Genomic DNA, 19,370 nt, shown 5'->3' with positions numbered 1-19,370 from the left:
GATCAGTTAGAAAAACTGATAATGACATACGCCTGGCATAATTTTATGAATATATTGGTAATTACAATGCATGCAAAAACCTAACAGAATAAAATTTCAACTAAAGTAAAAGTGTCTTTTCACCTGAATGCATCTCAAAACTTATAGTTATATAAAGTTTTATCATTTATTTCTATCAATTTACCATTATTACGTAAATATTTACATTTCTCTATTTCTTAGTGTGAACTTATTAAAAATAATGTTAATTTGTATCATAAAAATACGTATTACATGAAATTACTCATATATTCAATGAAAACCATCAACAGTTTATAATAGCGTTGAACCATAAATAAATAATTTTAAAAATGATCTTTATATATACATATTTCAAGGTGTTACCTTTACCATTTAAATTTTGCCTTTAGAGCAAAGTTAATGTAGTATGGCGTAAATATGCCCGAAAAGTTACATATTTTGATATTTAAAAAAAACGGAAAATATTTCCTAATTATATTTTTGACGATTAAGCCTTTTCGTGTGGCTCATAAATCTTGTTTAATTGAAAATTGTGCAAATTTTATGATGACACGCTTTCATTTTCACGCTATTTATGCAAGAATGTAATAAAAAGCAACATAATAATTTTATTTAGCTAGACGTCAGATAAATCTCGGAATTTCAGGAACTACAATTTATCTCCCAACGTGTAACTTCATGTAAATGATTTTCGGGTCATTTATTACTTCCCACCAACTTGTAAACAAATCGATTACTATACCAACTTTATTCTGATAATGGTCGGTTAAACTGAAAAATGCTTGTTATTAATTTAGTTCAGCTGGAAAAGTTAATCTTCACAAGCTAAATAGATTATGGGGACAGCTCTATATCTTCTAACTTTCTATTTAACTAAACTATGTATTAATACACATTCTAAGAAAATCTGTTTATACCCATATCAATTGATAAACTAACTGTATAATTTTATTATCTTTAAAATGTCTTAATTGAAGCATTAAATTAATGAAATAATAACTCTTAGTTATTATCAATCCTATAAATTAATTTTAAATTATTTACAAGAGATGGTGTTGTAAATATTAAAGTAATTAGTCTAAAGTATTTATCAGTATTAAATCGCATCGGGTACATTTGTAACCACCTTCATCTTCTCTTACTTTTCAATACGTATCACTTTCTCCAAGTGTGAATAAAAACTGAAATGTCTGATTGTATAAATCGCATTCCCAAGAAGTTTCACTTATTGACTTCAGTTTGAAGAAAAAGGCGACTGAAGGTCATCGAATACTGTGTGAAGCTTATGGTAACCATGCTCCATCGATTTCTACATGTGAATATTGATTTTGACGTTTTAAAAGTAGTTATTTTCACATGGAAGACTAGAATTTGAACAAATTACTTATATTGTGGTTCATGTAAAACGCAAGAGCAATGTGCGGAGTTATTGGTAGAAACACAAGAAACTATTTCCAATCGCTTGAACAATATGGGAATTATTCGAAAGCTTGAATATCTTAAGACACATTGAAAAGCATTTAGTAATTCAACGGCAACACCGGAAAGTATTTTTTCATCGTATTGTTACTAGTGATGAAAAGGGAATCTATTACGATAATACAAAGCGAAAAATATCGCGGGGGCCACCTGGTCATGGAATGTCCATGGCTCCGAGTCAATGCTCCGTATTTGGTGGGAATAGCTTGGTGTGGTATAATATGTGCTACTAAAACCTAAGAAAACTATATATGGGAATCGTTATATGAGCACTGCGTGAAACAATACAGGAAAACAAACAAGTGCACAACAAAGTTATTCTTCAGCATGACAACGTTCTACAATGCCGACCACATGTTGCAAAACCGGTGAAAACATACTTGGAAACATTAAAATTGGAATTGTTGCCCAACCCGTGGTATTCTCCAGACCTTGCGCCTTCTGATTACCTCTTGTTCCCACATATGAGTCGCCACCTTTCTGATCACCCCTTAACTTCTCATGAAGATGCCAAAAAAATGGGTCTATTTTCGTAAATAGCCTCAAAAAGTGCATCGTTCTTTCGAGATGAAATCCGAAAATTCTCTGAAGGATAATTCACAATAAACCATCAAATTTATAAAAATATCCTTTAAAACTAATTTACAGTCCTAATAACAGCACCTCTTTTCTATGACATTCTCATAACAATAAGAAACAATGACGTTGATTTGAAATCTTTGAATAAAATACATTGTAATTATACATCACAATAAAGCTTCAAACTAAAAAAAATATCCTTTCAAACTAATTTAATTAGAGCACCTCTTTTCTATAACACTCTCATAATAATAAGAAATAATGACGATGATTTGAAATCCAGAGACAAATTCTTAAATTTATAATCTACAACAAAAAACTTTTTTATGTCAATCGATTCATTAGATTCGGATTATTCTCGGAACTACTAAACATGCAATTCTTGAATGCAATCCGATCTGCCAACACATTTTTCGAGACAAATAATAATCAAGAGAAGACGTTTAATGTTTCGCAAATATAGAGAGAAGGTAGGGTAGGATAAATGGGATATAAGGTTTGCAGGAAACTATGTCGCACCTGAATTCCTGATTTGATTGAAATTCCTGATGATCAGACGCTTTGAAGCCTTCAAAGCGTCTGATTCATTAGAATATGGACTTAATCACCTCAGATGCGCCTACCTCAAATTGGATACAGCCTGATGTATAAAAATACACTAATACTTAAATTGTATAATAAGTCTCATTAAAAGGAAAATATTAGGTCGAAAGAGCTTCCCTAGTAGTCCTTTTTCTTCAGCCGAGGTTTCTCCACAGAGGAACATACGATAAGATATCTCAGCCGTTTCCTATTTTCAAAGTTAAAACAGATGAATACAGGATTACCTAGGAATAGTGAATACTGATGATGTGATAGGTGAATCTGAGGGTAAGATAAGTAAAAGATATAATCTGATCAACGACGCGTAACGTATCGACAAACGGTTTAGTTAGCTTCAGCTTAATATTGAATGGATACTGGTCACAATATTCAGTTCAGTAAGAAAAATATTTTAGTCACTTTACAGGTTATGGCTATAGGACTAACCTTATCTGGACTACAATGCTTCCGATTATTTAATTATTCAACAATCCCTATTAGCTGACCACCTCAGCCTTGACAACTACTTGCTTAAATAGGATTATTAATAAGAATTTATTAGCAAAGTCTTAGTATCAGACCTCCCACCCTGAAGATGTCACATGTAAAAATTATACAAAACGTTGGCTAGTTTTATTCAACACACACGGTTTCAATCCAGCAACCGTGTAAGCCTCTGAATCATATTGTTGATTCATTTAAACCATTTTTACATTCAAATTTAATCTTATGCTATTTAACATTCAAGTTCTCTGATCATTCAAAGAAATATGATAACTTGTGCAGTGCAAATGTGAGATTATATAAGCACCATTTAAGAGCACCACAAGAAATCAGAACAAAATTTTCATTCATCATCGATATAATTCGATGTAATCTTTTGAAAATCGAAAGAAACCCGGATAAATAAATGAACGTGATAAAATAATGTAACAAATATGATGATGCATTTAAATTATTTTTTCTTGTAATTAAAATTAAATAGTTTCGCTTCTACCTAAAAGTTTCTCAATCCAAATATAATCAATGGCTTTAAATTTACATCAACTTTACTAAGTTCCAGTATTCAATTTTCTATAATTAGAACACAATTAACCAATTATAAAACTGACGAGTGCAATTGAAGAATATTATTAAATAAATCAGTAAAGAAATAAAAATACTGTTGTTATCCCTGTCTATATCAATTATCAGAAATAGGTTATTAAAGTTTTACTCAAAATAATACTTGAACTGAATGCAATAATATTCAAATAAAATAATGGCACCTGTAATAAATTATATGGTAATTATATATATATATATATATATATATATATATATATATATATATATATCCTTCTATTATAAAGTGAAAATATGTTGTAAAGTAAAGTAATTTTAAACTGAAAAATACTTATAATTGACTTAATTTTAGTTGGAAAAATTATTTTTCATGAACGACTTTAATCTAAATAATTCAAATGGTTCAGAATTCATATACTAAAATGGATAGATACTAAAATAGATGTACTCGAATTTATCAAAATGTTATTAGTTAGTCAATTTGCGCTATACTTATTACATACCTTGCACATCTCTACATCATACTTCTCCGTAACACACATATTAGTATTCTACCGGTTTGTTTTTCGTACTACCATTTAGTTGTCTGATAAAAGAAAATCTGAAATTATATAATTTACAATAACAAAGAAATAAGCAAGTTTTATAATAGTGATCGCTACTAACAGCAAATGATTAATTTGATCCATGCATTGATTGAAAAACGACCAGAATGGGCCCAAACACACAGTAAAGTAATTTTACAGCATGATAACTCACCGTCTCATAATGCAAAACCGATCAAGGAAGCGTTGAATAGACTTGAACTTCCAGACCTTGCTCCACCTGACTATCAGCTTTTCCATCAATGGGACACGCGCCTGCAGAGCAGACTTAGCCAATTTCGAGGAAGTTAGAAAATAGCTCGATGAATGGTTTTGCTCAAAGAACAAACAGCTTTTATGTGTTGGCATTCAAAAATTGCCTGAAAGATGGCCAAGATGTATAGAATCAAATGGTCAATAATTTGAATAAATCAATTTTTCGATTTTCTTGAAAATTATGAAGTTTATTTCTGAAAAAAAAAGACTTTCCTATTGTAGCGTCACATGTAAAAATTATACAAAACGTTGGCTAGTTTTATTCAACACACACGGTTTCAATCCAGCAACCGTGTAAGCCTCTGAATCATATTGTTGATTCATTTAAACCATTTTTACATTCAAATTTAATCTTATGCTATTTAACATTCAAGTTCTCTGATCATTCAAAGAAATATGATAACTTGTGCAGTGCAAATGTGAGATTATATAAGCACCATTTAAGAGCACCACAAGAAATCAGAACAAAATTTTCATTCATCATCGATATAATTCGATGTAATCTTTTGAAAATCGAAAGAAACCCGGATAAATAAATGAACGTGATAAAATAATGTAACAAATATGATGATGCATTTAAATTATTTTTTCTTGTAATTAAAATTAAATAGTTTCGCTTCTACCTAAAAGTTTCTCAATCCAAATATAATCAATGGCTTTAAATTTACATCAACTTTACTAAGTTCCAGTATTCAATTTTCTATAATTAGAACACAATTAACCAATTATAAAACTGACGAGTGCAATTGAAGAATATTATTAAATAAATCAGTAAAGAAATAAAAATACTGTTGTTATCCCTGTCTATATCAATTATCAGAAATAGGTTATTAAAGTTTTACTCAAAATAATACTTGAACTGAATGCAATAATATTCAAATAAAATAATGGCACCTGTAATAAATTATATGGTAATTATATATATATATATATATATATATATATATATATATATATATATATATATATATATATATATATATCCTTCTATTATAAAGTGAAAATATGTTGTAAAGTAAAGTAATTTTAAACTGAAAAATACTTATAATTGACTTAATTTTAGTTGGAAAAATTATTTTTCATGAACGACTTTAATCTAAATAATTCAAATGGTTCAGAATTCATATACTAAAATGGATAGATACTAAAATAGATGTACTCGAATTTATCAAAATGTTATTAGTTAGTCAATTTGCGCTATACTTATTACATACCTTGCACATCTCTACATCATACTTCTCCGTAACACACATATTAGTATTCTACCGGTTTGTTTTTCGTACTACCATTTAGTTGTCTGATAAAAGAAAATCTGAAATTATATAATTTACAATAACAAAGAAATAAGCAAGTTTTATAATAGTGATCGCTACCGACAGCAAATGATTAATTTGAACCATGCATTGATTGAAAAACGACCAGAATGGGCCCAAACACACAGTAAAGTAATTTTACAGCATGATAACTCACCGTCTCATAATGCAAAACCGATCAAGGAAGCGTTGAATAGACTTGAACTTCCAGACCTTGCTCCACCTGACTATCAGCTTTTCCATCGATGGGACACGCGCCTGCAGAGCAGACTTAGCCAATTTCGAGGAAGTTAGAAAATGGCTCGATGAATGGTTTTGCTCAAAGAACAAACAGCTTTTATGTGTTGGCATTCAAAAATTGCCTGAAAGATGGCCAAGATGTATAGAATCAAATGGTCAATAATTTGAATAAATCAATTTTTCGATTTTCTTGAAAATTATGAAGTTTATTTCTGAAAAAAAAAGACTTTCCGGTACACTTCCGTATGTAGAAAAATATATCCTAATTATTTCTGTCATTTTTGATGAATATAATAGAAGCATTTGCATATATATATATATATATATATATATATATATATATATATATATATATATATATATATATATATATATATATATATAATATAATAGAATCATCAATGCAAAAACCCTAGTACTTTTTTAATACAGACTACACTAAGTTTTGAATAGTAATTTTGTTGAGATTGTACGATACTGAGTAGCATTACCGAAATATTTTCCAGGATCTTCAATTATGTCCACTGAATTTGATGTAAGAATTTTATTAAATTAGTTCTTTAATAATCGACTGAAACTATATAGTACAAAAATTATTCATAATGAATTATTAATATATCATTCGCCCATAAAATTAGCCAAGAATGAACAGAAGTAGTCACACTCACTTATATTAATAAAGCTTCTACTGATATTTGTATGTCGGTTTTAAGGGAAAAAAGGGACAAAGTAGCTGTTTGAAATAGTTATTAACTATAATATAGGTAACATATATTAAAGTTTCTCGTTAATTTACACAAAATTTTATTTTAATGAGAATAATAATTATACTACTGGTTTCAAATAAAAAATTGTTATTCGTGTTATAATAGAAACACACGTCGCATTTATGAAAAATCGATAAACTAAATTTTGATAGACAACAGCCTCTGTATAGACGCTTGATAATGTATTGTAAAAGACATTGACAGAACGTAGCGTCCAATTTGGTCATCGTGTTTATATTGGATATGCTGACGATTACCAGCCTCACTCTGTAGCAGCGAACCTATTAATAGTAATTAGGTTATTCCTAATATGCTGAGTTGCAAACACATTTGCTCTTAATAAAGTGTTTATTCTGCATCCAACGATAACGATATAGCCTGGCTTGACGCCTATAACAGCTTCTATGCCCGGAGTATTATTATACGCATTAATGTTAATGGCAGTCATTATTACCGACGAAGGAGATTATTAATTAGCACAAATCGTGACGAATAGACTAAATTTTCTCACTGGCGAGAAAACCGGCTTGACAAATGTGGAGCAATAAAAGTACGCTTTTTCGTTTTGCCAACTGTACCGTAGGGTTGATAAATCAATTAATATGTATTCCGTCTCAATTATTTTAATTGACTTGAAAATAAGGTACAATTAAAATTTGTCTCTTTTTTTTTCATTCGAGGAGAATAATAAACCGCTCGTGGTTATTTGTCGTAAATTTCACGCTTAGGCGTCAGATATATCAAGCTGAACGAATATTAGGTAGGCGTAAAAGATAAGTTTCATTTTGATTGTAGCGTTTATTTCCAAATATAGTTTCATTATTATTTTTAATTACTTTTAAAAAATTTCAAATTCAGTGGAAAATATTGAAGAGCCTGGAAAATATCTCGGCAATGCTAGTCAGTAGTGTAAGTGTATAAAATATTATAAAATATAGAGATATATCATTTGTAATGCAAAATAAAACGTCCTGTCTTCCACAGATCAAGCTCAACTGTTTTATTCAATAATACCAATACATTAATTTGGCCTCGCTGATTTAGTTCCTTTCATGGGATACAGAGTGCGTTAATAAATTCGTAATAATATACTGAATCAAATCAAATATAAAAATATATACTTTTATACTCAGCTTAGAATGTTCATCGCACACCATGTATAGTCTATTCAATAATTGTAGGGCTATTTTTACACATCTTTACACATCATTCAACATCTTAAACAAATTAAAACAGAGATCAAAATAAATGATGTAACAACTATTTACTCAATAAGTATCAAAATACATAAACAAAGTAAGCTTGAGATCTTGATGTCGAGGTAGTCGAGTTCTGAAAATATAATGAAAACGTACCTCAGCAACCAATTTTCAATGACAAGCGTCAATTTAAAAATATACTTGAAATATAATGGCACTAACATTTAAAATACTGGCAGTTAAATAAACTGGTAATTAATTATGCTGACGGATCATAGTACTGATGAATAATAGTGTCAATAAATAAATGTACTCACGAGTACTGATAATGGATGGTATTGATAATATCAATAAAAGTTGATGACGATGGTAGGTATTAACAATTATGGAATAACCACGATGGTCAACAATAATCTTTGTCAATAATCTTAGTAACAATCATTATAAAACAGACAATAATAATAACTGACAGCAATGATAAACTATGTTAAGATGAAGTATTACATGTGTACACGGTACGAAGGGAAGGTAATGCAGGATGTACTAACTTATACACTAATACCAACAATGGACGTGTAATGAGATCAAGTGAAGCACACGCACGAGATAGTAAAGTTAAAATCTTCAATATATAAATCACTACATAGTATAAAACAAAGTCGCCTTTTCTGTCCCTATATCCCTATGTGCGCTTAAAACTTTAAAACTACGCAACGGATTTTGATGCGGTTTTTTTCAATAGATAGAGTGATTCAAGAGGAAGGTTTACATGTATAACACATGCATAATATACTAAGGCAACATTGCTAATTTTAGAGGTTTCTAACGTGATGTCGTAAATTAACCTATTTTTTTAGGCTTATTTAGCAATTAGCAAAAACGCTGCCTAACCCTACGAGTTAGATCAAATTAATGTACTACAGTATTGTACACCATAAAAAGGTCTACAAAAAAGTCCGCGATGGTATATGTTTATCTTTTAGGGATAACCCACATTAACCATTTTTATTGTTTACTTTTTACGTGAGAAAATGGCTTATTTACGAAGCTATTTTAAGCAATACGGCATTAATCCTTATCGAATTAAGTACCTTAAATACAGTGTGCAATTAATATAGATCAATATGGTTCCTTACAGCATGTAAATTAAACAAATATTTTCGGAGATATTACAAATTTAAATTTTGCGTTTAAAAATGTGTAATGTAATAAAAATTGTATGAATTTAGATATTCCAAAGATAGCAGGAAATCTTCATAGTAAGTATAGGGGAAGAGGAATTGTTTTACTCCAAATTTAATGCGTGCAGGCCAAGGGCAGTAATGAATGAACCAAAAATACTGGATCGATTTTAATCATGTTTTCATTGAGTGACATAGGCATATATATTTTATGCCCGTGCAAAGTCGGAGGGGACCGCTATGTTTTTATATACAACGTTCATATTTTTTCTGTAGTGTATTTAATTTAGTATCAGCATTGCACCCGTGCGAAGCCGGGGCGGGTCGCTAGTAAGTATATAAATGGTAGTAAGTAAATAAACAAATAAATAACTCTGTTGGAGTTGTACACTCACTTCTCCTAACTCCTACTATGATTAACGTGCAATGCGTACAAGGGAAAAGGCCAGAAGCAAACACGCTAGATACGCTGTCACCAAGAGCCGGTAAGAACCACATTTAGTGGCGTTTATGTATACTCTGGATTGTCAATAAACCATAATTACAGACCTGACATATTACAGATTAATATATAGAATTATATAACAGATATAATAATAGATAATAGTGATAATAGCGATAATTTATAGCAATGATAAACTAGGCTAGGATGATGTATGAGATTAGGTCTTAACACTAACAGTAATGGATGTACAATGAGATCAAGGAACGTAACACGCGAAATCCTGTCACTAAGGTTAGTAAAAACTCAAATAAATAAATAAGCAATACTCTGTTGCTGTTGTGCACTCACGTCTCCAGCTCCAACTGTAACGAACGTGCAATGCGTACAAGGACAAAAGCCAAAGGCCTCACACTCACACAAGATACGCTGCCATCAAGAGCCAGCAGAAACCACTTTCGGTGAATTTTATGTATACTTCAAATTATCTATAGATCATAACTACACATATGTCACACAAATAACAAAATGAAGTAGAATAAAATGGATAACGATAAATGGACAATCAATAGAGAATAACAAACACAGAATAGTAATTGAAGACTAATAAATATACAATAATTAATGGAACAAATTCACCATTTGATGAAATTGAGCAGCACAAAACACAGTTAAATAAACTGAATGCGAAAACGGTAGCGACTCTTGAGCTTCGCATCTTCAGAAATTAACTCTTATGAAGTTCTAACATCCCTGGGACGTGTTAAAATATCACAAATATCAATATTTGCCAGATAAATACAGCCCCCGAAGAACTGAAAAGAAGCGACAATCCCTCCTAGTTCCTTTACATTATCGTTCAAACCACTTTTTAAACATAACTGTCGTAGATAGATGTTCGTAATGACTTATGATTTACTTGAATGGTACATGCTTTTGTCTGTGTTTTAGGAAACAAACTATCGATAAAATAAAAACAAATAATACTCGCTTTTACATATTGTTTTTTTTTAATTACTTTAATTGTATAAAATATTATAAATAGATATAATAAATATATAGATATAGATATAATTCAAAGTAAAATGTGCTGTCTTCCACAGATCAAGCTCAACTGCTTTGTTCAATAATACTAATGCATTAATTTGGCCTCGCCGATATTTGCTGATTTAGCTCCTTTAACGGGATACAGGGTGTGTTAGTAAGTAATATACTGAATAATAAAATAAAAACGAATATATCCCAATTATAATTCTAATCATATATTGTTTATTCACATCATCTAAATTTATAACGCCAAAACGTCCCAATGTTACAGAATTTAGCTTTTATTTATACATTATTTTGGTTTTTATATACAATAATATTCTAATGAAAATAAAATAATGGAACAAAAATTTTATAAAATATTACTTATTTTAACAATACATAGTTACAATGGTTTGTAGGTCAGAATTGTTTTATTATATTTACATTTAACTCTTTTTCAAACCACCTATGATATCCTCTGGAGGTCTTACTCACTTAATTAACAATCGTATATCCAAGTAATGTATTTTAATTTCATTAGAAAGCATATTTAAATTTTTATATTTAGTTCTGGTTTCCTTCGTCGCCCTGTTTCCTTGTTATGTCGTTCTAATATTATTAGAGAAATACTTAGTTTATTTTGTCACTAACTGTCTACATTTTTCTCGATAACATTAGATTTAATCACTGTATTCTCCTTAATGCATTTGCCATATCTGCAACATAGTTAGTATTAATTATCTCGTCAATCATTTTAACCAAACGCTCACGTATGTTCTGAAGAATTACATATATTTCTTTTACACACATAAATCTTTCAAACTTACAATACGATTTCCTATAGTTATACTATATTAATTTTATACTTAGCTTTAGTTGTTTTCACTCATTGTCCTGCCTTGGGGAATGTCAGTACTGAATTAAAATCCCATATCAAGAAATGTTTATTCAATCACTATCTGAGCCACTATTCAAGTCAATAATTACACTATCAATTTTCAATCTAACACAAGTTCATTATTCCACTATTTGTCAATTTCAAGTCAATTGAAGGGTGTTATTGTAGACAATCCTTCTTTATGCAAGATATTTCTTAATTACAGCCTTTACCGATTTTCTTGTTGGGATCTTTAGTGTTATGGTACGGTACATTATCCATAACTATAACGGATGGTTCCTACTAGTTCTTTTACAGCTGATTTTAGAACCATTGCAAAAACTTACTGTTCGTTTCCTCATGAGAGTCGCTTTTGAACTTGGAGAAAAACACTAACTCTGCCAAAGGAATAAAACCATTCATGTTTCTAACACGATGAACATATATCTGACAATAATTATTTAAAAAATATTATAACTTATACAAAATAATGGAAAATATTTTAGCTAATATATGTTGTACCAATTTTCGCAATAAATGCCTTTTTAGAGTAAAAACATTTTCAGACTACATGCAAGTACCTAATAATATTCCAGAGAGACTGGGAGCGGCAACTCTAGATAGCACTTTGTGGTTATTAAGTTCTCCGAAATAATATCTGTTAAATATTATTTTAACCCCGTTTTATATTGCATTACATAATTTTTGTCGAATAACTCCACAAAAAAAATCACTGTAAAAAAATTACAACACAGTTAACAAATAATATTACGCCCAAATTATTTAACGTTACTACTCTCTTAATAACGTCCAAGGGGATATTATGATGAAATATATCTAATGTAATATGCTATAACATGCGAGCATTTATTTAGAAGGGTGCAGAATGTATAAAAGCAAACATTTAACGATTGATTGTGTTCGAACTATGAATTATTAAATATAAGTTAATACCTTACCTTAATGGTACTTAATATATAATGTATGATTGTAATATAGAAAACATAAACGTTCTATTACAAAAAAAAACTAATTATAAAATTTAATAGTAGCAAATTCCTTATCGTCATTATAAATTTAATTAAATAATTATATCAGAATAATGAAATATTATTGGACTGTGGTAGATTAATTTTCATCATTTCATATTGTCAATCGTTGGAAAGACGATATATTTAGATATCTCCATAAAAAAGATTTTGCTGCCCAACTCAACCAGGTCACATCGGTCGAAAGAACTGTTAATCGTAATGGCGAATAAAGTAAAACGATGAGAATTATTTAAACGACTTTTCAAACAGAAGGACGACATCGTCAAGTTTAAATCTAATTTCTTCTCAATTCTGTTAAACCGAAAATTTACTCCTATTTTTTGCACATTTTTGATTAGTACTTTCTATATGTACTGTATCGAAATAGCTATATATAAAAAAAAGGTGGCAATAACTACATTAAGACTATTTATGATTAGTTTTAATACGTTATTGATAAGTTTCAACGGCTTATTATGTTAAATTATCTCTGATATAATAACATATAACATGTGAGTTGTTTTTAAATGTTGAAAGATGGCTTAATGTTACCTTATTAGGAAACTAATGTTGTCCGAGGCAGAAACATATGTAGTTAATCACCCAATTGTAGTGAGATTCAGTGAAAAAGTCCTGAGGCATCAACAGCAACCCGTTGGTTGACTCTTTCTCGATTGACAATTATGATGTTACCTATATTCGAATATATTCATTATTTATACTCTATGCTTCATTACGTGGATTGTATTCGAAATATAAGCTTATATATAAACTTTAACTATTCCAAACAAGGGTTTGTTACAAATAACATAAAAAATTATTGGAAATTCCCGTCTCATTTTCATGCTAGTTTAGAGCTGGACTGTTTGAAGAAATTATGAAATTATGTTTTGCCTTAATATTTCTCTAAAATTTGTCCGTATGACTGCTATAATTTCTAAACCTCTTAAAATCGATACATAACATTGGAAAAAAATATATACCAGTATTTCCTAGGTAATAGGATTTAAGTCACATATTTTTATTAATACTTACTCAATGAAGCCATACAACAACTAGTTAACTCATTTAAAATTTATTTCTTTGAAAATGGAGGTTCTAAAAAGTCATTTTTGCTGTTTTAATTTCCAAAATTGGAAAAATATAGCACAGTTTCATTAGAAGTGATGTGATATTTATGGTGGTGAATTCTTATGTAAAAGCCAGTATAATAACTCAACTGAAGGAGTTAAGAGAAGATGAGTATCGCCCTGGCCGACGTGTTATCGACAAATAAAACAGTTTTAAACCATTCACATAAGATACAGTGAAATTAATGACCAAGTTTCGATGTATAAATCGCTGCAGATATGAAACCAAATAGAGCAAGCAACTTTTGAAATAAATTATTACGGATGATGGAAAGAGGATCACATGGATCAAAGTTCAGCATTTATATAAAAACTTAAGTTGGAAAACTGACCAAAAGGGAATTTGAAGTGCGTTTGCTTATGTATAAAATAAAATTAACGTAATTAATTAATGTTGACGTAAATAACACTGTTAAAAACATGTGAAGCTAGACATCATTTGTTTTGTTTCTTGTGGATATAGGTTCCTTATAATGTTGTTCTTTTCTCATTTACCAAATACTGCAGAAAATTTATTTTAATATAATGTAATTGCTTTCGGCGTATAAGTGTGTATGAAGTCAGTAGATTCATCTAGAAGATTCGAATGTCAACTAGTCAAAAGAAAATGGGATTCTAACTGAACTCTCTAATTCAGTGCTCTTTAGTACTGAACAACCATATATTCCAAAGATACAAAGAAAACTATTTATGTCTTTTTGTTAACTAAAGTCATCTAATGCTCTTGCAAAAACTTTATGTGGGCTATTACATATAAAAACATAAACACGACAAAATGATCGTGTAACTTGACAAAGCTTAATACGCGACTCTCCAAATTATCCGTTTTCTGATCAATGCCCCATAATTTGAGGTAACTTTAGAACTACCAACTCCTAAATATTTTAAAATGACTTGTCATTTTTGTGGCATAACGATATTAAGATAAAAATTAATAAACGTAGTAATTAACGATTGACAACACTCTTTTTCAGAAAATTATATAGAATTCACAGCTTTGACAGGTCAATTGAAAATTCCCCGGCCTATCATAGTAAAACACATATTTTTGGCAAAATTAGTTTCTTTTATTCAACATAATTCCCTTTAAGATTGATACACTGATTATAGTGACCCTCCAACTTTTCGATACCATTTTTGCAGTACGATTTGTCCTTTGCTTCAAAATAGGCCTAAGTTTCGGCGATCACCTCTTAATTCCACGAAAATTTCTTCCCAGCTCTCGAATTTTTTTAGATCTGAGAACAGGAAATAGTGGCTGTGGGCCAGATCTGGAGAATACGGTGGATGAGGAAGCAATTCGAAGTCCACTTCATAGATTTTTGCCAACGTTTTCACTGACTTGTGATACGGTGAATTGTCTTTGTGAAGCAGAACTTTCTTTTTCTTCAAATGCGGCCGTTTTTCGGCGATTTCGTCCTTCAAACAGTCCAATAACTATATGTAATAGTCGCTGTTGATGGTCCTTCTTTTTCAAGGTAGTTAATGAAAATTATTCTATGTGCATCCCGAAATACAGACGCCATAACCTTGCCAGCAGACTGTTGCGTTTTCCCACGCTTAGGAGCAGGTTCATCGTGTGCAGTCCACTCGGGTGACTGTCGATTGGACTTCGGAGTGAAATAATGGAGCAATGTTTCATCCATTATCAGATATCGACACAAAAACTCGGGTTTATTACGCTGGATCATTTTCATTCACTGCTCCCAATCATCAACACGCCTTTGTTTTTGGTCAAAAGTGAGCTCGGGCGGCACCCACTTTGCACAGAGCTTTCTCATACCCAAATATTCGTGAATTATATGATTTACACGTTCAGTTGATATCTTTATAGTATCTGCTATTTCATTCAATTTTAATTTACGATCACTACAAATTATTTTGTGGATATTTTAAATGCTTTCGTTGGTAACAATCTCTTGTGAGCGCCCACTGCGTTCACCGTTTTCGATGCTCATTTCACCATGTCTAAACTTAGCATACCCCTTGATGGTTGATTTTCCTGGGGCAGTGTCCGAAAACTTGGCATCAAGCCCAGTTTCTGTTTCAATTGTATTTGTTCCCTTCAAAAAGCAATATTTTATCAACACGCAAAGTTCATTTTTTTCACAATAACAAAAGTTGCTTCACTCAAAATGCTATAATTCACAAACTAACGATCCGACAGCTGTCAAATTTATACATGCATCTTTTGAGGGTTAGGGCTAATTCAAAAACATATGGATTAATTCTATTAGCGCCATCTATGTGTCAGGCCAGGGACTTTTCAATTGACCTGTTATATATAATAAAATATTTCCTGTTGAACAGAATAAAGTATAAATATAACAAAATCTGAAAACTGAATCTGAAACTGAGCAGAAATCTCGTTTCGTGTTTTAAAAGGATGTTTTGATGAAATTTAGCACGCCGCTGCTATAATTGGGCTATAAAAACCAATTGATAATTAATTATTTGTTGTAAACATGATAGCTTGTATGAAACGAACTGAATCTAATAGCCGTTTTTGTGTTGTTTCCTCTATAATGTATTCAATTAATTGACAGGTGGGTACGTAATATAGCCAGGCGAAAATGTAATAATATCAGTAATTAATAAATATTATAGTTTATTGCAAATTATTGCAAATATCCAGCTTATTTGTATTGAAGGTAATTTGAATTATGTCTCGACAATCAATATTCAAATTTGCAGCGGCATACAGCATTCATAATGAGTTGTAAATATAACATTTCTGTTACGTTATGGGCTCAGGTGTAGCTATTTTGCTAACGAAAATCATTTATTAATCCTTTGCTTATAAGTCAAATTTGTCTGAACTATATTATACATAAATTCTATATAATTATCTTCTGTCGCCCTAGTTATTCTAATTTTGTTTATGGTTTTTATTAATGTAAATATTCCCTGAGGAATATCAACTAACATTCGATTATGATCAATAACAATTAATTTAATATACCATAATTTTCATTGAATTTTTAAAGTAGAAATCCTCACTGGCGACTTTTAGCATCGCCCACTAATTCAAAAAGCTTTATTTTTTTATTAGGTCTTAAAATCAAAATGTCATTATGGAGATTCATAGCTCCAGAAAAAATATCGACATATTGATATTTTCTGAAAATATTTCCTATATTTTTCGATATTTTTTGAGAATTGATTAAATGTAATTTTTAAAGAAACCTTTAAAATCCTTGGTACTTAATTTTGAGATTTAGAAAAAAATACGTATTTTTTAGGCTAATATTTCACTATTTTTATTTTTTCTTAGAAATATCGATATATTTTTTTGTAAAGTATCGATATTTTTTTCCTCCGATATATGTATACTTCAATATCAAAAACGATATATCGATATATTTTTTAAATATCAATATATTGAAATATAGAATTTTTTTTCGTTGGCCAGCATTCTAGTCCATTGATAACGTTGTTCAGCGCTTTACATAATTAAATTAATTTGCTAATGTATTTATATAAACAGTTTTGTATACTAATTAAATAAACTGGATTAGGTACCAAGTAGTCTTTTATATTCTGTAGTTTTAGATTAATAAACCTATGAGGTATTATACATAAATTAATATTAGGTGCTATCTATTGATTATTTCTTTTATTTATTTGGTTTAATTAATTAAAATATGCTTTGTTGCATATTTTTTAAAGTTATTATTTAGTATTTAATGTTGGATTGGATTGACAATCTTTTGTGTTAGAGTCTATAATCAGATTTTTTTGTTTTTCTGCTGACGAATATAGATATTCATATATCATTCAACATCATTCTGCTGATGATTTAAAAATTATTGGTGGGTATCAATTTTATATAATACTGTATTATATAAACATATCTAATATAAATAAAATATTGATCATCTTTCAAAAACCAATTTCCCCTGAGATATTACACAATTTTTCAAAATATTTATAATCTTATCGTTTATTTCTTTTTTAGTTGCTAAAACCATATTTGCGCTATATAAAAATAAAATATGGATAAGGGTATATAAAAATGTATCTATGCTATAAAATTACGACGATATTTTTAGATTATAAATTTACAATATATGAATATTGTACTGTTTTATTATTAGAATAAATATATAACAGCACTTTTATTATATTCTAGTCGGATTTAAATATTAAACATATATTAAACTATTATTTCTTAAGATTATATATTAAAATATAAGGTATATATCATTACTAATATTGATCACACAAAACAATATCGTTTAAAATATCATTAGTTGAATTAATTATGGTAAAACTTTAATATTTTTGACATGTTCCTAAATCTGTTATATATTTTACCCTGAAGTCATTGCTGATTTACAACATATAGAGATTTCGTCCCTCAAACGGTCCAATAACGCTATGTAATGGCCGCTGTTGATGATCCTTCCTTTTTCAAGGTAGTCAATGAAAATTATTCCATGCGTTTCCCAAGATACAGACGTCATAACTTTGCCAGCCGACTATTGCATTTTCCCATGCTTTGGAGCGGGTTCATCGTGTGCAGTCCGCTCGGATGACTGTCGATTGGACTTCAGAGTGAAATGATGGAACCATGTTTCCTCCATTGTCACATAGCGGTGCAAAAACTCGGGTTTATTACGCTTGATCATCTTCACACACTGCTCCGAATTATTAACTCGTCGTTGTTTTTGGTCAAAACTGAGCTCGCGCGGCACCCACTTTGCACAGAGCTTTCTCATACACAAATATTCTTGAATGATATGTTGTTCACGTTCAGTTGATATCTTTATAGTGCCTACTATTTCATTCAATTTCAATTTACGGTCCTTCATCATTCATTTTCCTTCATCAAAATCATTTTGTGGATTTTTTAAATGTTTTCATCGCTAAAAACCTCTTTTGGTCGTCCACTGCGTTCACCGTCTTTTTTGCTCATTTCACCACGTCTAAACTTAGGATACCAATCCTTGATGGTTGATTTTCCTGGGGCAATGTCCGGCAAATCGACATCAAGTCAAGTTTTTGATTCAGCTGTATTTTTTCCCTTGAAAGAGCAATATTTTACCAACAGGCGAAATTTCTTTTTATAAATTTTTTTCACAATAACAAAAGTTGCTTCACTCAAAATGTTATAATTCACAAACTAATGATCTGACAGCTGTCAAATTTATATACGCATCTTTTGAGGGTAAGGGCTAACTAAAAAATATATGGATTTAATTCTAGTTGCGCCATCTATATGTCAGGCCTGGTACCTTTCACTCACTTTCATTGACCTATTATACTGACGCTTTTTGCTTGTATTCTTATATACAATTTTATACCTTTTGATTATAGACTTACATGTTTTATATACATAATTGTGCTGTATATTTGTCTCCTTACACTCGTGTATTTTTATTGATACACTGATGTACATTATATACCATTAAGATCTACTAAATAATTATTGTGCTTTGCCCATATAGTAAAATATTTTTGTAAAGGAATTATGAAAATGTAATGGAAATTATTAATAGTAAATAAATTAATTAAATAATATTTACAATATAAAATTCAGATTATGCTTCAAATATAAGAAAAATCAATGGGA

The 19,370-nt window shown here is 30.0% G+C and overlaps 1 protein-coding gene across 1 annotated transcript in view; it reads left to right on the top strand.

Moving 5' to 3' along the window:
• The window catches only part of LOC143197346 (lachesin), a 411,049-nt gene that overhangs the window by 175,299 nt on the left and 216,380 nt on the right, over positions 1-19,370 (top strand). The gene's annotated exons all lie outside the window — the stretch shown is intronic.

The sequence above is a fragment of the Rhynchophorus ferrugineus genome, unplaced genomic scaffold, assembly GCF_030347505.1.
Source record: "Rhynchophorus ferrugineus isolate W39M unplaced genomic scaffold, kcgeb_rfMv2 rfM5, whole genome shotgun sequence".
NCBI lineage: Eukaryota > Metazoa > Arthropoda > Insecta > Coleoptera > Curculionidae > Rhynchophorus > Rhynchophorus ferrugineus.
The sequence above is the reverse complement of the archived record's forward strand: the minus strand, read 5'-3'. Positions and strand labels throughout refer to the sequence as shown.